Raw genomic sequence first — 25906 nt, forward strand, 5'->3', positions numbered from 1 at the left:
ATGGTGTGGTGTGCACAGAAGCTGAGCTGGAGTTGTGGGATCCTAAGCAGAAGTCAATGAATGGATGTTTCCAAGTTTCCAAACTGCATTTACTTTCATTACACTGAAGATCTCCATTGGCTAAAGTAGCCCTCACGTGAGAGTGACTGAGAGAGGAATGTGCACAGAGGTTCAGACTCTTGTTCTTGGCCTGATACATTCACCAGGCCTATTAGGGACTTCCCCCAGGACAGATGAAAAAGGTTCATTTTGTGCTTTCAATTGCAGTTCAGAGGTCTGTCCATTACTATACTGAGATACAGACTGTATTTGGCAATGGGGCAATTTTAAATCCCACTTTGCTGTATTCCTTCATAAGTAGTATCTTCTAGAATCTGAAATTTATTAGGCCAGGACTTACATCCTTATCCCAACAGCTTTCACTAAATCAAACAGTTGCAGCTTTGCAAAACCACAACTCACTTTTCTTCTCATCTCCATATCCTCCAATAGTCAGGAGACATTGCCAGTGGGTACACTTGCAGGCAAAGGGCTGAATAGTATCCAATACACCAGAATAGCAAAATAAAACAACACAAACAATTATTTGAGTTTGATATCTTAGTTGCATAAAGATTTTTATGCATGTCCTGTAGTTTTATAGCAGCCTGGCTCTTGTAATCTATTTTAATTATGTATAAACATAAGACTTTCATTAGAAGAACTGTGGAAACAACTTGTGTGTAGTTTTTTTAATGCATGCAGACGCTCCAAAATAATAATGTGGTGAAAGTGCTAAGCTTTTTTTTTTTCCAATCTTGAATTACAAAATCTGTTAGAACAATTCAAATTCATGCATACATATGATTGTGTGTAGCTTTGCTTATCAACCTCTTTTCTCCTATTTTTATGAGTCATAAGATACAGAAATATTTTACAATCCAATAAAAACCAAGTTCATTATTTGTTTAACAATTAGATTTACTAAGATTATGTAAAATCCTAGTTAGAAATAGACATTAATTATGCTCCTAAATCCACATTTGCTACCTCCGCACTTCATATATGTTACTTAAAGTGACACATTCTTTGAAATAACTTTACAGTACCAAAAGCAGACCTATAAAGCTATCATTAGAAATAAATATTCTGTAATATCAGATATCACAAATGGTTGATCCAATTTAAAGGTACGATCTTGTTCGTTTATCTGAGATTTTAATATCCATATAGAAAGAAAATCAAATGAAGAATCAGTTTTCTTATACAGGAATGCTATAGACTTTAGAAAATACAGATACAGAAAAGTAGCAAATAAAGCCAGTTGATTTCTGTCATTCCTATAGATATTGAGAGAGCAGCAGTTACAGCAGGATGTAACCCACTGACTTTTATTTCATGAAGACAATATATTCTTGCAATAATGAATATTACCATGTAACACCACATGATCACATTAGACATTTTGATTCACAAGGACAAGTAAATATTATGATAGATAAATATAAATAAGTTCAGGGTTGATGACACTTCTAATGAACAGTCTGGAGTTCAATTAGTAAACACTAGGTTTTTCTGCTGTGTTCTTGTGCTTGTGGCTATCAAAATTATAAAGCATGCTCAAGAACAGGAGGAAAGAGTAAAGAGATTAGGTTCACCAAATAATTACAATGCAGGTCCTCCTATCTAGGACGCACACACATGCACTGCAATGCTATCTCATCAGGGAACCGATTGCATCCAGGAGCCTTTTGGAAGAAAGATGTAGGAACATGTTTGCTCCTATTTGAGAAATGATACGAGGGGTTATTTTTGAATGATTAATTAAAGAGAATCAATCTTCATTGCATTGCCACTGACATGAAAAGCACCATAGCTGTGCAATAATCGCATGCAATTATTCAACTACCCCTTTGGCAAGGACAATGTAATTAGTCCTGGTAGTGTCGAGAGATTTTCTTTATACTCAACAAATTGGCAGTTTTAATCAAGTGTTGCTGAAAATTTATCATAACACAAGGAAAACAATAGGTGAAGGTACAAGGCCCCAGGCTGTCTGACTCCTATCTATAACAGTACAAATTTACAATACTAACAATGTGATGCACATTACCAAACCCTGAATATGCTGATTATAATTGTGTATCAGTATCACACACAAGAGCGTTTGTTTGTTTAAAATTACGGACACAGCCCTTTTTCTGCCTAATTACTAAGGCTGCTTCAAGCCTTCATACCTGTTACCACAGCTATCATGGGTGAGTCTGAGGCTCCCAGGCCTGCTGAAAACAAACACAGCTAAAAAGGGGATCACTCAACTTTGTTCAGTGCCTGAGCTCTGAACTCCCACAAGTTGCAGGATCCATTCGCAAGCAACAGAGATCTAGAAGTTCTTGGAGTGTGTGGCAAAATGAAACCAGTCTGTTATGAGCTCAGTAAGCTGTAATTTGTGTTCTGTATCCAGACTCTTCACAGAGAGTTAAAAGTCATTGATGTCTTGAGCACTCTTGAGCCCCTACACTATGCCACATTTTGTCAGATTAGTTTGCCTCTGATGTTCACATGCTTGTACTTGCATTCAACTACTAGGTCAGCTGCAGTCCCACTAGCTACCAGGGGTTTATGCCAGTGCTGAATTTGGTAGCACCCCTTTCATTAGTGTAGTTGGATGAAGTGACTTTCAAATTTCCACTTTACAGATGGTGATTTGACTGTGTACAGAGTGTTGAAATGAGACAAATCAGAGTTACAGAAGTAGCCATTGGAAAATACAACACATACTAAAAATGGTACAGAGAGATTCAGCTCTATCTGACATACTGTTGTGTGCTGTAGATGTGTAAACTGCTTTCTTTGCTAAATCCTATTCAGCAAACAAAGCCTGGAAAACTAATATTTAGTGAACAGTTTCCTGTCCATCTTGGAAATTAACATTTCTTTTAAGCTGGAAAACTTAGCAAAAAGCTATGGTCTCTTCCTCACATGTCATATTTGAAGAACTGTTGAGGTTACAGAAATGTATATTACTCAGGTCCAGAATAAGTGGAGAAAAAGCATAGTTATATATCTGTGGTGTGTTTTTTTGCCTCTTTGCAGACTAAAAAGAGGAGAAAAAAGGTCTTTTCAGTCTTTTTTTTTTTTTTTTTTTCACAGGTCTAAACACAGCTATAACAAATACTGCTGGCCTGTATTGCAACACAAAGAAATAAGTAAGATAATGGCAGCAGCATTGCTCTTTCTGCCTTCAAGCGTTCTGTTCAGCTTTTTAACCTACCTATTTCTGCTAGATAGGTTGCCCAGTGACTCCATACCTTCTAGTTTTGCTTGTCTTTTTCTGCAGTAAGAAGTAGTATTTTGTCTTTTTAATATCCACTGTCTCCGAGATTACTTTTGAGCTTAGAATGCAAAATTTTTCCTTAGGCTATATTTTCATTTTCAGTGTTTTATAACCCCATGAGTGGAAATGCATTGCACACTGACAGAGGCATACATTACTTGTGGCAAAGTGCTGGTTTGTTGCATTATATTGCATTTAGTTGAAGGAAAATCTCTCTCCACATTCCAGGCATCCCAATCTCTCTCCCAAAAAGAGGAGGGGAAGGAAAGGAAGGAGAGAGAGAGTAGAGAAAAATCATGGCACACATAAACAAGAGGTTTTGTGTATGATTTGCATAACTTCTATCCCTGCAGAGGTCTCTTATCTTAATGACTTTGCTATTGGTAACAGCCCAGCACAAGATAAAGAAATTCCTTGATATGGCAGAAGCATGCAAATGTTGAACAAATATAGAGTTACCAACTATTAAAGAATTTTGATTCTTCAGCATCACATTTCCTTGAGTATAGCCCATTCTAGTAAGTGCTGCAACTGCTATATCACTAACAAAGCCTGACGAAGGCATGTACTATTCTCTTCTGCATTCCTATGTGATATAAATACAACTGCAGTAGTCTGAAAAAAATATTTTTTTTTTTGGACAGATGGACAGAAAATGCACAGATTCATCTTGCAATGCGCTGGATATATCTCTCTCTATAGATATAGATATAGATATAGATATAGATATAGATATAGATATAGATATAGATATAGATATAGATATAGATATAGATATAGATAGATAGATAGATATTAGTATGCTCTTTCCATTAAGTTTTTTCATTCTTTCACTGTCTCCTGAGTGATGGCTGGTCACAAGAAGATGGAAGCTTCTTTCTTCTGTTATATTGGAAGAAAGAGAAATGGGAGAAAACAGAGTGGTGGGAGGAAACAGAGTGTGGGAAGGATGGAGAGAGGAAGGGAGTCAAGAAGGAAGGAAGGAAGGAAGGAAGGAAGGAAGGAAAGAAGGAATTAGGAAAGAGAAGTTGACTGGAGTTTACAATGGTATTCTGTTCTAGTGGGACTAATAGCATTAAATGAGTGCAAAATGAAGAACTGAACTGAAAATAGTGCCAGCAAAACATAATAAAAAGGATGGGAAACATCAGAATGAAAAGGAGAAGAAGAAGTTATCAATAGAGAAGTAGGAAAGAAAGGGAAAATGAAAAAATGGATGGAAAAGCCAAAAAGATCAAAATCTCAAAGTAAATATATATACTATTTTCATGTGTTTGTGAATTTGTTGTTGGTTTTGTTTGTTTTATTTTTATAAATTGGTTTGTTTGTTTTAACAGGAGTTGAAAGCCTGTGGGATGACTGAAAGTCTGGGGATGCACAGAACTCCACAGGATTTGTTTGACAGGGTGGTAGTAAGGAAGAGGGAAAATTTCTTGGTCATTGATGGAAAGAGAAAAATGGATAAACCTCAAAGTGCACAAATGGTAGAACTGATGTAACAGAGAGACTTGTGAAATCAAATTTGGATCTGGAATGTTTGAATTATCTATTGGTCATTTTTCTTCTACATTTTTCTTTTAAAAAATTATGATTATGATGATGATGTTGATGATGTATGAAACCTTAGGTAGAAATTTTGGACTGATATAAGCACACAAAGAAGAACATTTATCCAAGAACTTAATCTTTATTAGACAAGCAAGTGTACAGATGCTGAAAGTGCCTACCTGGCCATCCTGTATTTAGGGTAGCCAATTATTCACTTGAAATGTGACAAGAGAAAATTGAAAGTAAAGTCTGCAAGACAGCCAATAAATCAGGCTTATATCTTCCTTTCTCCCTTGGCCTGTAATAAGCCCACATAGTTTAAAACTAGATTCCAACAAACCAACCAACAGGAAGACATTAAAAGATTATAGGAAAATATTTTCTTACCATTTTTTTCACCTGCATTTTTAAAATGTTTCTCTCTTTCTGTCAAAGGCTCCCAATCCTCTACTTGGAAAATGCAAACCCTAGTCATTTCTGCTGGAATGTGGTCCTATTTCAAAGGATTTTAAAAGAAATATCACAGAAATTAGGTGATTAAACATAGGTGTTGGAAGTGGGACTCTTCAAGAGCGTACCATACACAAACAGTTCACAATACTCCCTCCAATTTTATAGGTATTAAAGGCATGGATTGTCAATAAGTTATGAAAAACAGACAAATGAATAAAAATCATCTTTGCACTCAAGCGCACCATGAAGTGAAGAACAAGATGGGGTAAAAGTACAGGTCCTGTTTATAAATGTGATACAAGTACTTATAAAACCAGAGTCATGAGGTCCTGAATTAGATTCGTAAATGCCTGGACCACTTTTAGAAATTGCTGTCCAGCTTCTAAGTCACTGAACTCTTCTGAAAAAAATTCCCTCAGCAGACCTGATAAATTGCTTGTGATGAGTAGTTCAGTCAGCTCCAAGTATGACTGAAGGAGCAGGTGCAACAGGAGAGATTAAAGAGCATTGGTGCATTCCTGAATTGTGGTCAGAAGAAAGAAAGGACATGATTATATAGGAATGCATGCTCCCTCTATGTTACCTCCCATCTCAAAGTGTGGTTTGAAATTCTCAATAATAATATGGGAGTTCTGCCATACAAATGCTGAACTTTAGGTCACTAAAAATCCAGGGGGTATCTTCACAGTCTCCTTTTCTGATATCCCACGAAAGACCACCCTGCACTGAGTGGAAAGGCTCAGGTAATCACAAATGAAACTGTGTTTTGCCCGTGGTTATATCATAGAATTCGTTTTATTGCTGGAATTGAACCTCCCTGTATTGTGCTTTGTCCTGTTTTGTTATTGTAGAGTGGCTCATTGGGTCCCAAGAAATTCAGTGTGAAGAGACAAACACCATGCAATTTAGCTAAGTGCATAGGGTGAAATCCACTGATGTACTCTGAAAATTTTGTAGTCAAGCTAGCATGAAAAGGAAAACACTCAGTTGTGGCCCATTCCTGTTCACTTTCAAGGTAATCAAAGGTTTTGCAATGACATCAGCAGGAGCAGGTTTAGATAATTTTTGAAGATTAATCCCAGATGTTTTATGATGGTTGGTTTATCCATCAGCTCTGTGCCAATTCTGTAAAAACAAACATTCAGAAAGTCAGAATTTGTAAATGTCTTTTTTTTCATTCAGCATAAGGTTTATTATTATGTGTTCGTGCTACATAGAAATGCCTCCAGAAAAAGTAAAATCTCATCTTCTTTCAAGATAATAACATTTACAAATATTTGTTTCAATCCTTTAGAGATTATAATATTTTTCAGCTGTTATCTGTTGACAAGTTACAGATATGGAAAAAAAACGTTCATGGCCTGATCTCTTCCTGCTTACACTGCTGTGGATTAGGAATACTTTCAAGAAGTCAAAGGATCTACATTGGAGTAAAACTGATTAACAAGAGCAGAACTAAGCCCCGAGTTACAGTTATACCGTGAGACTCACACGTAAGTGCAGTCTGCAACAAAGAATAAATGTGTTTAATGTAGCCTTCACAAGTCAACAACACAGATTCCTTTCATTTTGTTTTCTGTTTGTTTGTATTACAAAATGCCTTTGTTTAAATATTTCACTAGCCTAGTTTAACAAAAAAACACATCAATAATGCAAACCCCAACAAGTGAGCTGATATGTTATATTTGTAAATAGTAGAACGTTAAGACAAATTGCACTGGATGGACAAATTTAAGTGTTTTTTTCCTCAACAGGAAAAGTAAGGTCATGTTATATATTTATATTGTTTATATGTACATATGTATTTATGCTCATTTCTTTTACTTTACCTCCCACTTTCTTCTCTCTTCTTCTTTTGTGCAGCCCATAACATACTGCATTTGCTTTTTTTATTTTTTTCCATAGAGTGTTAAGAAAAGTTGAGCCAAAAAACAAACCAATTACCTAAACAGGATATTTTTCAATGATCTTCACTATTTTTATTCTGGAAAAAAAAAAAAAAAGATTTGGGGTCTGGCATCAAGGATTTTTCTCATCTATTTTCTTATCTATTTATTTGTATCAACACAAAGGAGCACCAACATAAATAGCTGTACATTACGCTTATCATTATATAAGCCCAAATTAAGGCACTGTATCTGACAAGAAGAGCTTCCCACCTAAACAGAGAAGATAGATAGATAAATAGATAGATAGATAGATAGATAGATAGATAGATAGATAGATGGATAGAAGGCTTTGAAAGTAATAAATAGGTTTGTCTCCACAATTTCTTACTGCTCTTAGATATGGGGAGCAGTACTTCAAAGAAGACACATTTTTATCAAGTTGATTCAGAAGGTGTGTTACATAGTGAGGAACTGCAGCTGCAGCCCACTCCATGAGCACCAAACACAGGACTAGTCAGAGCTGTACCTGCCCTGCCAAAGCCCTTGTACCCATCTTAAAAACAGGGAAACTCCAAAATATGCAGTAGGAAAAGAAACCAGGGCAAGGAATGAGTTAAAGATACAGCTTCTTATTAGTACCCATCTTAACAGCTTGCTTGGTTAGGCAGTGGATAATTCTAGAGAATAAATCAAGTTCTTGCCAGAGATATGTGTCTTAGAGTTCATAGTTTCTTTTTTTTCCTGACAATTAGAAGGTAAGCACTGTAGCTGAATTTTTACTGTTCTGTTATAAACCGTGTTTCATTTTATTTAGCTTTTAAATGCTATATTAAAATAATACACAATCACCATTTGAAAACTTCCAAATAATTTGCTTTACGCAAGCACAAATAAATTTTCCTTCTTTCTGTGATCCTGAAACTTAAAAAAACTTTTAGTTTTTAACTTCAGTTAAAAGTGAGTTTGAAAACATTTATTTTTATTGGCAGTATCCTAACATTCACTTTGGTTTTTTTCTTATCTGGAAGACACTCATATTTGGTTTCCAGAGGGTTTATTTAGCTTTGTATTTCAAACTTGGTCCTAGACTTAAACAAAAAGTACAATCAATGAACAGTGCCTCTGTACTGGTACTGTACTGAATCCACCCAGATTATTTCAAAAAACCCTTAATCAGTGTTCTCTAAAGTAATCGGCGCTGACTTTTAGCAGTGCTTCCTCCCTCCCCCACCCAGTTTACAGGCATTACGTAAGGCCAAGAAGTTGTTCTTTCACAGCCATTATCACAGCCAGTCATAGATCCAAGGTCTGGACTGATATTTAGTTTGCGGTTATAACATTATGCATCATTACTTGTTAATTAAAATTAATAGAGCCATTTGCTTTAATATGCTACAAATTAGTTTTAGAAATGGGATTATATTAGGAAGCCAGCTTCTCACTCTATTGCAATCTTATTGCCTAAAGAAGACAAGGGATTTTTAGAGTATTTATCATTGGCTTATATCAGTGTGAAAGAACACTAGAGAAATGTGCTTGCTGCCTATAAGCTAGGTAACCACCATTGGTGGTTATAGTGAACTTTTGGCATGCTTGAACTTCATGATAACAGCAACATTTTTCTATGGAGAAAAAAGGAAGTTCTTCCCCAAGTTCATATTGCAAGTCGTTGGTGGAGTCAAATGAAGGACCTGGTAACATCCCTAGCCACCTACCTTCATCTCCTTCTGGTACCTAGGCTAATTAAAAAAACACCAGCCATATATCACTGCAAATTTATGAAATTACTTTTTTAGGCCATTCCAGTATGGCTTCTCTTGTTTAAAGCCAAGATTAGCATCAGTTTTCTTTTGCCAACACAAGAAAACAGAGTTTCTAGGGAACACATATAGACTGAAAATACTCCATGTATTTTAAAAATAAATCTCTTTTAATGAAAGTCAACTGGCTGCAATGGTCTTATGCCAGGAGTCTTAGCCATTTTCTTCCATTCCCTCAAAATGCAAGGAATGAAGAATTGACTGTCCAGTAAAATCTAATACAAAGGATGACTTAAGCAATCACCCCAGGTTCTACAAATTTTAGCACTTTATTTTTGTTTCTATGAAGTACCAAAGAGTAAAACTCGAGTGCTGATAAATGGTCCCCATACTAAAAGTGAACTAGCTGGTTTAGTAAATAAACGTGTAAACACAAGCAGGAGGAAGCTAACTCCAAAGGCTGAATATTTTTAGAACATTGTCTGCTAAATCTGTTAGAAAAGCAAGCCCATTCTGTCTGGTGGAGCTCTGGCTGGAAGCTAGCATTGTCATTGAAGAGTACCAAGGGGTCGCTCACAAGCCATGGATTCCTGAATCCAGAACAGGTGCAGTCACACCCTCTCTACAAACAAAGATAGTTTGTTTGAATAAGCACAGCAGAGAAGAATGGGCTGTATTAATAGCTAAACAGTGTCTTTATTAACAGTGGAACAGCTGGCACTTCTGTACAACAGCACTCATTCCAATCTATTTTATCCAACTGCAAAAGTATAAGCACACCACATCAGGCAACTGAGCCGGGGAATGGTTGGGGGGCACAGGAACGACCACACACAAGCAATCAGCCATTCAACAGCACTATAATTGCTTCACAGTTGGAAGTTTATTCTGCTCAGCCACTGTTATTCTTTTAGTCTGAATTGTTGGTGCACTGCAACTATCTAGAATCAAGTGTTGCTAATGCAGATAAGCTTGCTGAGAGAAACTCCTTTTGTTTTACAAGCTATGTGAGCTAGCCTGCTGCAGGAACTGCAGGGCCTCCGAGGACCACAGTTGCCGCAGTTGCTCCCACAGTACGGGGACTGAGACAGAGGAAGGAAGTCTCCAGATCTTGTCTGTATCTCCCACAAAGTAGCTACACTGATGAGAAAAAATAATCTCTTAATAAACTTTTAAGATGTTGTTAGACCCTGCTTGAGAAGCCTTCCCAGGGACTTCCTACTAAGCAAAAGAATGGGCTCTGTGAGTCCATTAGAGATGTATAAATGGCCGAAAATGTACTAGTAGGCTTAATGCAGCAGGAAAGCTCTTCTAGAAGGAACTGTTTTCAAGTACGATCAGGTTACATAGGCAGATATAAGTGTGTATATGCATACACCTTAGTGTGGGTGTAGAAAAGATACAGAAAGGGAAAGGATATTAGGCAGATTTATTAGGTCAAAAAGAAAATTATCACTTAACTTTACACATTTATAGTCCTAAACAACTAAAAGCCAGTAGAAGGGCCTCCTACGGTTTCCAGTATTACTCTTGATTGCTGTCTGATCTCCTAGCTGTTTGCAATATGCACACACGCTAACACTAACATTGTGCATTGTAGCTTGATTCTGCAATTTCTTTCTTCCACCTACCCACATCACTGTTCCTCACCCCACCCCCCAACACTTTTTTCCCTCCTAGCATAGCATAATGCTTATTTGGTAAGTTTTCCAAACATCCTTCAGGGATAAGATTAAAATGCTCCCGGCTGTAGCTAGCCTAGCAAAATACATACAGACATGAAATTATAAAATATTTCTAATTTGCAGGGTTCTTTTGCTTTATGTTTACTGTCATCTTTTGGGATTAAATACTCAGAGGACTAATTCTTATTATTCAAGTTTTACTACTCAGTAGATCTCAGACTCAATACACAACAGCACTTCTTTATATTGTTGTGATTTCTTTGTTACTCCTTGACATTTGGCTCTAGGTAATAAAATAATGGGCTGTCCCAACTTGTTATCTGTTGCTGCTGTTTCAGGATGATTTTCAGGCCATACTTTTTCGCTCCATCTCTACTGTTGGCACATTATGAATAAATGAACAGTTCCTATAGGCAAGACAATAGATTTGTATGAATGGAAGACCACTGTTAAAATTAGACTCAGAAGAACTTGGGAAATTCTGACTAGTGAAGAAAATGGCATAGACTGTGCACAGAATCACTATCTTCCTGTGCGTATACTGTTCAGGCAAAATTGTTTAAAAAAATATTTCCAAATTATGCTAAGCAATCTCTCCTCTCTTTTATTCTTATCTCTGCTCTTGGTGTTCTAATAGTTCACAGAGTTAAAGAAAAGTGCAGGGAGTTCATGCCTGTTGAAAAGTGATCTCTGCCATTGGCTGGCAGCTGCATATTGATGTGGATGCACTCCTTATGGAGGGTGCCCAATATAAATGTATGGTTGTGAGCAACACACTTCTTACAGTTTCTATTAAGTAGCGAGATGGATAAAAGACACAGTACCTTATAATGAGAGATTAAAAAAAAAAAATAGAAAACAACATTTTTTCCCATTTTCTGACTGTGTTGGGAAAATATACTTTTCAAGGATAGGAATAGGTTTAATGACATTACTTTAATGTTGCCTGCTAATTGAGTTAATTAATTTACATAAAATCTAGGCTCAGAAGGGGTGTGTGCAGTCTAAGCTGTCTACGTGTATTCAGAACACTAATGCATCATTTGCAATACATACGTCTGCTTTTGAAGAGAAATTCAGTCACCTAAGCACGTTTTGTGGGCTCTTTAATTTTCCCTTTCTTTCAGATTTCAATAGAAAAGGTTTATCAGTTGTTTCAACCACCTCCAGCTTTCCAAAACATTCAGCAAACTGTTCTTTCCCTTTTCCTTGGATTGTTCAGGCTAAGAGGAAGATTGTAGGTATACAAGTCAGATTTAGACAGCCCACTAGAGCTCCTTATGCTGCTGTCACTACTGGTATTATATTTGGTATTATATTCAGATGTCTTGAGCTGGTTAGTGCCAAAACATGTGAGCTCCCATGTAAGTTGTGGGGGTTTTTTTTATGGAAGACTAATAAAAAACTCTCATCTGATTGCTAAAATGTTTTGCAACCAGTAGTCTCTGACAGCAGGCAAATGGGCTGGAACCACTCTCAGGAGCAGGGTGCATGATACCCATTATGCAAGAAAATAGATAAGAAATTGAAAAGACAAGTAGCTTGTGCTTTATAGAATTGTAGGTTTTCTTCACCTTATAACGCATCGTTTGCAGTCTTTACATCCTCCCATTTCATGGGGTGGACCGTATTCAGCGACCTACGTTCTGAGCTCAGCTTTGCTAAAAAAGAAAAAAAAACAAACCACACAACAAAAAGGAGATCAGAGTCTGTTCTTGTTTGCATGGGTGTAGCCCCACAATAACTCTTGGTAGTGTATAAGTACAATTGTTCTCATTCAGAAAGTTTCTCACATCAGATACAAAGAAACAGTAATTTAATAATAATTAAACATCTTGAAACCATGTACGGTGGAACTGTTCTGGGTACCACATGTGGGTTTTGTTTTGTTTTGTTTTGTTTTGTTTTGTTTTTTTTCTGAGTTTACATCAGCATACTGGGTGATATTTCTCCTATCAGTAGAAAAAACAAACCAGCTCTGGGATACACTTGCAAGACCACTCTTTTGCTGCTTCTACCAGTAAAGGAAAAATAATTATTTTTACTTCAGGCTTTCATGGATGTTTTATGGTAACCTAAGTGTAAAAAATTAAGTTTTTCAAGAACTTCAAGGAATATGGGCAGGCACTCGATGTAACTATTAGGCAGCATGACATGTTGAGGAGAATGAGGAGGAGCTCAGGTCTGACCAGGACCCATGTCCATCCTGAAGAGGAAGGACCAAAGAGAAAACTCCAAGCCAAACTACTTCAGAAGCTTAGGACACAGGAAGGGGAAAGGGTTGATTTACTTGAGCTTTCTGAAACCTAACTAGATTTGTCTTCTTCAAACCATCTTATCCTGGCCATGGTATAAAAAAGTATCTTCAGAAATATCTTCAGTTCTTTCTTCCACCCTAGATAGCCTGGCTTCAAGCCTGTTATAGTACAGTAGCAGTACTGTACTGGTCAATATTCTCTTGGCCTGAAAGAAGATTAAGAATCCACTGTGATTTCTTTTTCTTTTTTTTTAGATTTATCAGCTGCTTTCAGTACTGTTGAAGATGTGGTTTTAAATCAGTGGTATTAGACAGAGATGAACTTGGCCTGCTTCCTTGAGCATCATAACATCCAGACTCAGCTTCACTTCTGGAGCAGTTACATGTCTTGAGATTTGTCAGCTTCTCCTATCAGTGATTTGAATTGTGGTAAATTGTTTTTTTCCTCTTTGACTTAGAGGCTTTGCAGGGCTGCAGATTCATTCTCATGAGCACTGCAAGAAAGTTTCAGGGGTCTTTGTGGAGACCCATGGCTCTGAGATAAGAACCTCTGGTGAAGCTCTCCAGCACTAATCAAAATGCTCATTTGTTGCACCAACTCTGACTTTTGCTGAAGGATGCTGTTTGTAATGTTCTGTGTAATATCCTTCTTGAACTCTGCAAATGCATTCTTGCAAAGATAAAGCCAAATCCATATTACAAAAACGCTACAGTTTATGAAGAAACAAACTAAAGCATATTGTTAAAAACCTGCTTTGCATGGAGGAGGGCTGATAGGAGCAGAAACGTACACACTATGTTGCAGCTATTTTGTATGCTGAAAGAAACTATTCATTTCAGGAGACTTACGCTTGATTTTTTAAAAAATAAAAATACTTATTTTTCATAAAGGCAAATAATAATAAAATATCTACAGCTGCCCCCAACAACAGCAGCAGAAAAAGGAGAGTTAGATTTGATGTGAATTTTAATATGTATGGGTATTTCCCAGATGTATGCACGTAACAGTAAAATTGTATTTAGTATAATAGTGCGTTTGGCATCCAAATACAGAAGACAGTGACTCTTTTAAACTGCATAAATAGGAATCACATGTGCTGGAGAAAAATACGTGAGAAAGGCATAGTCTTTTCAAGCAAGGCCAGAAATAGTAGACTAACCCTGTGTTTTTAGGCATTTGACCTTTGTCTCATTAACTGTACCTTTAACTGTGATAAACATCCATTTAAATGAATATCATTTCCTTACAATTACAGAAGGGTCATACATAATACACTAAGTTCCCCTGGCAGCGTATGTGTTAGTCATGCATATTTCATGAGCAGTTTTATTCCCCAAGTCAGCTTCAAGTGATGCTGAAGCTCATGGATTTGGTGTGTGGGAAATGAAGGTCTTGCCCATAAAAAGATTCCAAGGCAACGATTGCAACTCTCCACTTTATCAAGAAGAGCAACAGAATGACCTCCATGTAACATCTGATGGGTACTGGTATCAATTTTCTTTGTAATATACATTAATTTCTGTTATTTGTCCGTTGCTACAGAAAATGCATAATTTCCACACGTGTTCGAACATAAAAGTTGCCAGTGACACTATGCACTGAAGAGGAGCTAGGAATGCTGCAGTTCCATGAGAAACTGTGGAATAAAAGAAAGAAAGGGTAGGGGGTGACTTAAAAAAATAAGTCAAATATGCTACATGATAAAAATTTATAGGGCAGGCAGCAAAAACGTTTATTTTTACCCGACATATGATCTGAGTAGGTAAATCAACATCTGTTTGTACACTGTGGTGGCTATTCCTGATGCAAAAGGGGAAGGAGATAAAGGGCTGGAAGTGTAACAAGGATTTAAAAAAAAAGACTGCAGTAATGAAATGAAAAACTCTTTAGAAATTCTCAATAGCACTAGCAGCAATATCTCCCTTTCTTCTTTCCACGAAAAATCAATTTTATCAAGGCAGCTATATCTAGTTGATATTTTTCACCACAGTAAAGACACTGTTTGGAGTCTCATAAGTCACAGATGCCAGCTCAGACAGTGAACACATTCTGCTTTTATGGCAGGACAGTTTGGTCTCAAGTCAAAAGGAAAGGTTATTCTGTGATAATCTTGCAAACAGTGTAAGGCCATGCAAAATCTAATCCAGCAGAAACCCCCCTTCAAAGTGTGTCTAATACTCAGAGATTGCGATGCCATGTTTGATGACTTGTGGTTTTGGGAGATTTTTTTGTTCAAGTGACTGCAGTGAAGAAAGCTTGTTCTCCTTGATGTGCTAAATTAATATTTATGTTGTTAAAATATCAGAGAGGCCACAGAAAAATATTAATAAGGTTATAATTATCTTTAAAAATGTGGCAGCAATTGAAATGTAAATCCTAGTGAGCTGGGAGAGAGACTTGTTTGCATTGTGCCTGGGGCACCCTGCCTGCCTGCTGCAGCTGCCATTGATCATTTCAAATCAAAGGAAGCTGGAGATGTCTCTGGTGGCTCGACTGGGAAAAAAAGCAAGCAGAGAAAGATGCTCTGTTCTGCAGGATTGTTATCAAAAAATGAGCTGGAATGTGTTTCAAATCTTGCTTCTGTTGAATATGAAGCCCTTCAAAGCTTTGCCACAATAAATAAAGTTCTCAAAACACATAGAATCTAAAAGATATATTTAAAGTCCCTCTGAACTAAGCATTTTCACCTTTCTTGTTATTATTGGAATACAACAGTATGAAACTGATGTGCATGTGGTGATTAAATCAGAAGATTATGCAAACAATCAGAAACCACCATTTTAGAGTAGAGTTTCCTGTTTCAAATTCCTGTAGGTAGAAAGAATTATATATATTATATTTCAGAGGAAAGTACACACAACACAGGAAAGGAGAAATGCAAATTTATATTACTATTATTTCCAGCTGTAATGTCTCTGTACTGAACTGGGCAATGACAAGCACTATGCCTTCAGCTGTCTACACATCAATAACAGGAGATAAAATGCATCTTCACTAAACCCTGAATATTACAGACTATGTAGACATTTCTTGAGGTCCATTAAATTCTATTTGACATACATTAAAAAGATTTAATCAGATGCCAGTCAGCTAACCAACCCATTAATCTAGCTGTTTTTCCTATGAAAATTGTATTTAAAAAGGTCTTTTTGCCCCTCAATTTAATTTAGTCATCCATTTAAATTTCATGTGTTTATCATGTAAATGTGCCTTATTTGCAAAAGAAAAGCTCAGGACTCAGTGAAATAAATAGTTATTTCATTAAAATGGATACAAAAACCCCTGTGATTAGGGTAATTAATTTGCACACTAAAAGCTATTTTCCTAGTTCAGATCATTAATATTGATGGTGTTCGATTTTGTTCTCAGTAATGTTCCTTGAAATGCACTCAGAACTGGCAAGCAAGGATGAAGGAGCAGCCGCTCAAACTGGAAATGAGGATTCAGTAAGCACTTGGCTACTTTCCCTCTTCCACCAATTCAGAATTAATAACTTACAATCATGATGCCTGTGTCCCAAAGTGAACTGGATTACTTGGATTGCATGGAATTACATGGTTCATCACTAGTGACTCTTATTTACATATGCGGTTCTCACTACATTTCTCTGACTTTATTTGATTGTAAAATAACACTAGAAGAGATCATGTCAAGGTACCTGATGCTGCTATACACATCATCGCCAGATGACAAGGCAGAGTTTGCCAATACTCTCTTTGTCATTAGGTCTTCATCTGCATAGCATGCAAATTGTATTGAACAGTTTCGCAGTTTGAGTCCTTTCTACAGTAAGATTCAGTCAAGACGCATATTTTGTTTTGCTACTGTACAGCAGATGTATTCCATAAAAGACCTTGCAGGAAAGGTATCACATCACTGCAGCACACTATCAATTACAGCTGTAGACAAAGTGCTGCGAAAAAAAAGTCAAACTCTGGAAGAATTTCAGACACATTATACTCCCTGTGTCTACACACTCAGAGGTACTTTGTAATGGAGAAGTCAGATATACTTGTATGGGTGCTGTATGTTTTAGCTGTATGGGTACATGATATATGGCAAGGCAGTATCTATGTGAAATATTTACTTACCTTTCTCTGCTGAGACCTTCAGTCAGCTCTCTGTTCGTTACCCTTCTCCAACATCTATTTGAAACCTCCAAAAAGCATAAGAAAGTTTTCATTTTTTAGAAAGCAGTTAGCAAAGGCAAATATTTTCTCTCTTTTCCCAAATGTGGAACTTTTTGTAGCTTTTTATCCATCTCCAAGATCACCTTTGGATAGCTTTTGTCCTAAGTCAAAAGCATTTTCATATGATGGCAGCTTAAAGATGAACACTTTTCACTCATGAAGGATTAGAAACATGCGTAGATAGTCAATAGAAAACAGATTTTGTAATTATTATTTTTATTTACATATATTCTGTGTAAATATGGACATCTATATAATTTTTATAGGAAAAAAATCACCCAGGTTTTTAAGTAATTTCAAATTTACAGTTGCTAATTCATAATACAATCGCATCATTTAAGAATTTCCCCTTTCTCAGTCCTTTCTTAGGTACCATATTTGAACTCTTTTTTCCAGGCAATCAGACACAAAATCCTATGAAGTGCTTTTCATGCCACAGGATGTGTAATTTTTCTGCAGCAAAGATGCCATACATACATAAATATTATGCTAGAATATAAAAGGATTTAGAACAATTTCATTCTTCACAGTTTCTAATTTGAATCAGGGCTTTACTATCATTGAGTAACTATTAGTTCTTAGCTAATACAATCTTTTTTTTTTTTTTTTTTTTTTTTAATGTTTGAACAAGGTATACAAAAACAGTTCATGACTTGGTAACCTGAATGTTGTAATGCGAATGACCAGAACAGTACCATCTGAAAAAACAGCCCCTTCAAAAAACAGCGTGCAGAAAGGTAGTAGCTACCTTTGAAAGAAAGTCATGTGTCTGCATACACACAGTTATGTGAAAATATGAACATATATTTATATATAATAGCCATCATATTTTTGCACTCACATTGCATAGAACTGAAAAGGTATGTCCACTCTTTTCATTTCTACACTGTATGAAAGATTGAACATATATATGTCTCAAGGAAACAGTATGACCTTTTGAACTTCATATCATTTTGGAAAAAGTCTTATTTGTTGTTAAGAGTTTGGTATTTGCCTAACTGCTCTTCCTACTCATCTGATGCTTTTTAAATGTGAATTCCCAATGTCACTCATTCAAAAAAAAAAAATCCCAACTGAGAATAATATAGTGAATACTTCCTGATTCTTCTACTGCAATCTGTATTATTTATTGACAAAAGTATTTGCATTAACACTTAACTATGATGTAGAGAGTGCAGGTCATAAGACAGCCTCATTTCTGTTCACTCTTGATAGCGTCCAGCACACTGTAGGTATTTAACAACTGATATTTTCACAGGAATTTGTTTTAAAAATCTTGTTTGTCTCTTAGATACTTTGACGTCAATCATAGCTCAGGAGGTCACACTCCTTGTGCAGTAACAGAGATGATTTATGCACCTTACTAGTGAGGATCCATTACCAACTTTGCAGAAATGACCATTTGCACGTCTCTTTTTCTGGTTTCAGTGAACCCTAGATGGCCACACAATTTACATGTGCCTGCCACAGGACATGGAAGAGAGGATTCCTGGGGCAAAAACCTCAGAGGTGACAGATCTCCTCTACGCACGTGTTGAAAAACACAAGGAGAAAGTCTTTAATAGTCCCTGAGTGTGAAGATTTAATGAATAAATTTGGTTAGAAGTCTCCAAATGGATTATTTCTGAAATCTGCAGCAACGGAAGAAATTTACAATTTATTTAGCCATTCTATTTTATTCTTTGATATCTTTTTATGATATGTTTATGTAATATGTTTATGTTGATGTAATCAGTATAGAATATATTATCTTGAAGAGGATGTTTTCATGAATATCCAGAAGTCTCCATTAGAAAGTGCAACTGCAATCATGAAATACAGGTTTCCTTTCGCCAACCCCTTTTTTTTTTTTTTTTAATTCTTTTATTGCCTGAAACTTCTGATGAAATTTCTGGTGAGTATTCATTCTCTCTTTCATTCAACAATAGCCATAATGATTTTCTGCTTTAATATTACTGCTTTTAAATTCTGCTCTGTCTGGAACAGCTGTGAGAATTTTGAAAAGCATTTAAAATAGTATATCAAATATATTTATCAAAAATGTGATTTAAAAAAATTAGCTTTTCCATATTATTCATTTACAGCCCCCCAAATTTCATTATATTTAAGGCATACAGAAATGATTTCTAACAAGAGAACACACTAAAAATGCTTTTGTTTTTAAAACAGCATAGAAACCTTCCGTCTCCTGAAAAATCCTTTTCCCAACTTTGTTTACAAAAGTCTACTTTAAAGTTATTTTCATAAAACACAATACCTACAATTGGATTTACTCAGAGCTTTAACAGCCATTTCTTTCCATTAAAAAATTACTAAAACATTGAAGGGTTTTAAACCAATCCCTAAATACTCTGTGGTATTTTTTTTTTTCTGACTTGTTCCATGAATTGCTTCAAGTGGTACCCTCTAGACGCATTCTAATAAGACAGTAGTCATCCATACAGCAACAACAGCAGTCAGGTTATAGCAATGTGCTAATTAGAAAGAGGAACACACCACAAATCTACTCGTTACTATTCACGGCAAGTGTGCAGCAAATCACTTAGCTGTTTGCTTTTAAAATAAAAGCTTTTGTCTGCCGTGTTTTGAAAGACACACACGGGCTAAAAAGACTTTTACTAAAGCATGACATTGAAAAGACTTTGCCCCAAGGTTTGACAGAGGAAAAGGCTGAAACATTTATATTGTTTAATGTTAGACCTTATTTTTTTCCCTAGCTATTCACCTTTCACAATATGTTTCCTTTAATTCACTCCAAATCAAGAGCTAGGGGACCAGTGTAAGGAATCTTCCAGGATATATTTTGTTCCAAGTAAAAGGATAGGGAAAGCAACTTTTCTAATTAAAATAAAGAGATCTCTGATGTCTGGCAGTTAAATACCATTCATCGTTATTAAGGCAGTAGGAGAATAGCATTGCAAATAGTCAGTAAAACCATTACTCTCTTGGGTTGCACTGTAAATAACTGATCCACTGAAAACAATACAGTGTGAACAGTGGGTGAGGTTTATTGCTAGTAATGCACAACACAGTGTGTTTAATTTTACTTAAAAGTAAAAAGAGAGAAGATTGAGCAATCACATAGTATTTTATAAGGGTAGTTACGTGAAGTGAGTAAGATTAGCAAAAACTATGCCAAAACAAAATGCTCCACTAATCAACACTTCATAGTAAAAATAATAATAAGATGGCAAGAATACTGTTTCTCTTGGAATTTATTTTTGAGTAGAATAGCAAACAGATGTTATTACTGTCCTGGGAGGTGAACAAGAGCAAACACCTCGCAGGGCCAAAAATAAGATTTCCACTGTTCTCAGAATTGGCCTAAAGTGGAAGTTTTACTACCGTCTTTGATGGAAGCAAATTTAGGATAATCCTTACCATGCCTGAAAAGATGGTGTTGACTGGCAAATGGTAATGGATGGAAAAGACCCATGTCTTTTTTTTTGAGAGGATCCTATGAGTTATGTATCTTTCTCCTTAACAGAAGTTAAAGCTTTTTTGCATTGTCTGTGTGTAGCCTAGCATCGATTTATAAGAAAGTATGGACTTAAAAAAACTTTGGTTTCTCCACTCATTCTTTAGTCTCCTTCCCACAAAGCCACTAGCTGGTATCATTTACGTTTTGCTGTGACCCTGATCATGCCAGTAGCATGGCAAGACAGCTGTAGATAAAGGCTAGAGTCTTTCTTCATAACCAAGGCAAGTTTAGCAGGGCCATAGAGCCAGTCCTGCCATTCCTCCCAAGGTATTCAAGGATATGTTTGGTGCTGTCAAGCTGAAAAAGGGGTCTCACTCCCATCATACCTTCAATACTGAATGGACTCTGTACACTGACTTCTCTTTGAGGTTCCACATATTCGTGCATGTACCCTAACAGAATATCTATTTCAGCTTTCAAATCTGTATTTCAGCTACCATTTAAGATGTAAATACTGTCCTTTACTTAAGGACACATTGATTAAAAGCCATGAAAAAAGCAGAACAGCACAGATGACTTGTGGAAATAACTGAGTGATGGACTTTTTTAGGCTATGGGAAATGCTCTTACTGAATAAGTCACAGTTAAAAGGATTGGATGGACTACCTGCAGTGACTGAGAGCAAGAGCAATGCATTTAAAAATAACCATCGGCATTGATATGAATCATTTAACAATAGGTAGAAAAAAATCACTTAAAAATTAATTAAATTCTGATTTTTTTTCTCTTTTGCTTCTTAAGGACAAGTGTGTAACTGGTGGAAACAGAGAACCTGGAGAGGAAGCAATATTATTAATTTTGTAGGCTGACAGCTTAACATCACTTGGCTTGGTAGGGGAAAGGGCAGTGGTTGTATCATCAACAACATAGGACAATGAGCCTTGGCACAAGTGGCCGTATATTATTGTGCATGTCTCCTTTCTTTCAGTTTTACCATCACCACAAGAAGTGAATAGAAGGTCTTTAAACAAAGGACAAATCAGTGTGGGGGAGGGGATCAGGCTGCAAAATGTTCTTCACAGTGGGAAAGACTTTGGAAGGCAGTAAAGAAAAGGCAGTGCCTTATGTAACTTCCTGCAATATTTTTGTTAAAGGACATTTGGATATAGACAAGATGAAAGGGCAGGACTCAGGAATTCTCTCATATTAGCATTTAGTCCTTTCCATGGAACCTTTAAATAATAAAAGTCAGCAAATAAATGTCCTCCCTTGCTTTATGCAGAACCTGTGTTACACAAAATGCCAAGAGGTTTGGCAATCAGCTGCAGCACTACAGCATGCAGTAATAAATATGAACAGAAATAAACAAGTTGGCTGGCTGCCTGCTGTATACATGTCACTGCAAATAAAACAAGATGCCTCTTGCTCACATTTCCAGCCATGTCTCTGAACCTACATAAAGGTTTTGCTGTTCACAATGATGAATAGACGTATTATTGCAGCCACTTCACCCTGCAAAACAGATCTTTGTGTTGTGGTAGGAAAGAAGAAATATCATCGCTATCTGAAGCAGAAAGGAAACTAAAACCAGGAAGATTTTGTTGACGATACTGTTATCACAGCATTTGATAAAAATTTCAAAAACTTCTGACTTTAACCAGAGTGGTTGAATATAATTTTAAGAAATGCTACCAGCTATTTTTTGTATCCCATGATGATTAATATGAACAGAAGCAAAGTTGCCTTTGTAGTATTCAGTCCCTTGGGCAGCTGAATAGCAATAAATGAAGAGCCACAAAGCAAGATAGTAAATTGTGCACCACATTGCAAGCCATTTATGAAGAGTGAAGAAAAAACATATTCAGTTCTCCACAAACAAAATACCAGACAAGTGTTTTTAAGATCACAGTGAATGACAAAGAATTCAAGTAAAACTGGCAGTGGACAGGTGATCAGCACTTTGATAGTCTCACAGACGGAGGGAACGTGCTAATAAAACAACGTTTTCTAGCAAGTACAAGCTGTGAAATGACGCTGGCAAAAATACACTTTACTATTGTCCTTTAACAGATTTAACAGAAAAACACCATGCCAATTTTCCTCTAACTGCAAATTACACATGGAATTAAACCTATTTGTAATATATTACTTTTTTATTTATTATTTATTTTCCACATCTTGATTTTATACTGGTCTCAGTCAATGCACACTCAATGGAAGGGTGCACAGGTTGTATTTGCATATGAAGAATTATAACAGAATAAAACTTCAAAGACCTGTGATGGAAATTTTTCAATGTAACTAAGTCTCTATATCTTTATGGGAGTTATCTAGAAATTATATCTCTATAGTCACATGTATGAGACATAATCTTCAAAAATGTCTGTTTTTCAGTAAGAAGTTTTTTGTTAGAAACTGCCACAAGGTTAGTAATTATGAAAAATTGCATCACTTATTTGAAAGCTGAGCATAGGCTTGTTAGATGTCAAAAAATAGAGGCCAGGCAACATCAAATGCTCCTTTCTGTAACTTTTTACTTCTGTAATTATTCTATATTCTTTTTCTATTCCAAGTTAATATACTAGCCTAATAAAGATCATTGACAACAACATTCACACAGCCCGTCTAAATTCCACATAAAAAATAATTATACTGACTTCACAGCAGAAACACAACTCTAATTTAAGAAAGAGATGATATAAAGGCTACAAATCTTATTATCACACACAACAGGCACTTTGCACCAGCATTTTGACTAAAAAGAGCACATGTTCCAGGTGACAATACATCCGTAATTTCAGAATATTAAATTGTAAAAACTTAGTAAAGCTATAGAAATGGGATTAATCTCTATTTATTCAGAACACATGCTTCCCTGGCATCCACAGGAGTAGAAGAGTTAATGTACAGTGTGACAAGGCAGACACTGCACTGTGAACTCACTTCCCAAACTGCGTTTTAGACTCATGGATAGGCTGCAATGAGAGGAAGTGGATAAGTTTCTTCTCTTTTATCCTTCCACAGACCCCCTGGTTGTGGTGAGGAAACAGATGTCCCTTGGACTCCCTGGACTTTCAAGACACATCCATGAGCAATGCTCAATCTCTTTTCAGTAGTAATATTATTTTTTAAAAAAAATCATAATGCTGCACAGAAATATTGTGACATGATACCTATCTAATTTAAATTAACTGGGCACAAACATATCCTGTGTTTCACCATATATACACGCAAAATGAAATAATATCTTATAACTGAGATGAAAAAAGAACAGACATATGATTACCTGTAAGTACCAGATGGCAGCATTCCAGATTTCAACATGAAAGAAAATTCATGTTTCAGAAATTGCTACCCATATGTTAAGAGGAAGTAAACATAGCTTTAATGCCACTTTTGAACTCTCCAAAGCCTCTGCTGCTGTGTATAGGAGAAAGACTCCTTGCATTAATTCCACAAGTCCTATAGGTTGACAATTTGTACCAAGGACAAATGTGAGAGTAGAGATTTATTTGGCTTAAGAAGAAAAAGATAAAGAGGACAGCACCCACCAACTGGACAAAGTGGCTCTACAAATTCCATCTTCTATCCATGAGCCTGAGTCATGTTGTATTTAATTCTAGTAGGCTATTCTTGAGAGCTCTCCACATACATGCTTAGCTGGTTCAATTGTTTGTCATGATCTGGAAAAGCATGAAGTAGACAAGAAACAATGAAGGTGGTAGCTTGCAGCATTTAGGGCACTAGATATGCCAAAGCAATTCAGTAACAATGGTTCAAAAATCTGTCCCAGAAAAATAATGAACCCCCTCACTCCCGAGATTAAATTGCATAATAAGCAATAACCTAAAAATTAATAAGGTTAAATAATTTTTAGAAAGGTACATGAGGAGACTCTGTACAGATTAATCTGGACAATTACTTCCAATTTATTTGCTGCAAGAAGATATCAGTTTTAGGGTATTTAAGGCATTTCTACACAAAAGCACATTGTGCAGTGCAGGAATACGTCTTCTTTGGCCACATATAGTTCGCAAGACCACTAGAGGCACTTTGTAAATGTTTTCCAAGTGTCAGACACCTTTAAGAAAAAGTTTCCCTAAGACCAATATAGTTACAGGGAAGCTTTTGGTGGGCATATGGTTTAGTAGTTGAGATTTTACAGCTCTGTTTCACTCCTTGTACAGCAGCAAATCAAAATGCAGTGAAATGCAGGCATAGTCACACTCAAACAGGCATCATTTAATGACCCAAGTACTCTCTTCATTGTATATTTCCCTTTCATTCTCTTCCTGGTTGTCTCTACTGGTGTGTGTCATCCAAAGTAAGTGGAAGATTGTAGGGTCCACTCTAACCTATAGATATGTGTTATAAATTGTTGAAATAGAGAACTAAGCTCAAGAAACTGTACAAGCTGAATTTGCTGGAATAAGGGTCCAGATGGACAGGCATTTCTGACACTGTATGTGATAGACTTATATCTCTGAAACATCAGGCAAAATTATAAATTTTGGTGGCAGCAAGAGAAAATGGTCTCGAAACAGCAAGAAGGATACAATGCAATAAGTGTTATTTGCTTAAATAAGTCTCAAGAGGCAAAGAAGTATCCGTCCTACATAATTTATTTTTAGAGACTCTATAGCTTACCTTTGAATGGCAAATAAAAGTTTATTAAAATGTTCAGAATGTCTAAAATCATGTGGCTAGAAAACACACAAGAAAGTGTAAAATCACACAACCAAAATTGTTTCGCCGTGGACTCAGACAAATCTGTAGAGGCTGTAAACAACTGGAACTGTAGCCAACTACCTAAAAATAAATTTTTACACGTGGGAATTGAAATGATCACATCTGTAAACTTCAGTGCTGGCTGCCTACTCTTTGTCCTCTGAGCAGCTGCTATATCACCCACTTCCCTTTACTTTGAAACTTCTTACAAGTCCTTTACTGTGTTATTTTGTCAAGTCAGAACAATGCCTACACATTGTACGAAGTTTGACAGAGTTAAGGGCTTTGGAGACACAAGTTAATGTTCTGCATTTCCTCAAGTGCTCTCTCACTTGGTGGTTAGCCTGCAGTCAAAGATAATTATCAGCAAGGCAAGAGAGAAGAAATACTGAAATAATAAGATAGCTTACTTAGGTCACTTTTTCCATATTTTACAAAGTTACAGAGAAGGTACAAAAATTCTGGAAACTAGATCATAGAAAAGGAGTTAACAACACAGGAAAATCATGTATTGTCTTATTCAGCAAATCCAACAGAATGTGAGGCGCCATGTCTGTATAGGGGGTGAGTATGGGGAGATGGGAGGGCCTGTGTGTGTGAGATAAGTGCCTGAATACCAATAAAACAGACAAAACTTCATTTATTCCAAAATCCCTCT

At 36.3% G+C, this 25906-nt stretch overlaps 1 long non-coding RNA gene across 2 annotated transcripts; it reads right to left on the reverse strand.

Annotated features, from left to right (window-relative positions):
* Positions 1-4567: 4567 nt before the first annotated feature.
* On the reverse strand, positions 4568-20118 carry LOC110361865 (uncharacterized). 2 transcript variants are annotated; one of them, XR_002418727.2, is made up of 5 exons: positions 19475-20118; positions 17001-17065; positions 12226-12312; positions 7147-7301; positions 4568-6442 (listed from the first exon to the last, which is right to left on the reverse strand). It is a non-coding gene; the product is annotated as an uncharacterized LOC110361865 (long non-coding RNA). The 2 variants fall into 2 exon arrangements; XR_010468817.1 differs by having other exon boundaries at positions 4569-6442; positions 7262-7301.
* Positions 20119-25906: the final 5788 nt, after the last annotated feature.

Source organism: Columba livia, chromosome Z (genome assembly GCF_036013475.1).
Source record: "Columba livia isolate bColLiv1 breed racing homer chromosome Z, bColLiv1.pat.W.v2, whole genome shotgun sequence".
NCBI lineage: Eukaryota > Metazoa > Chordata > Aves > Columbiformes > Columbidae > Columba > Columba livia.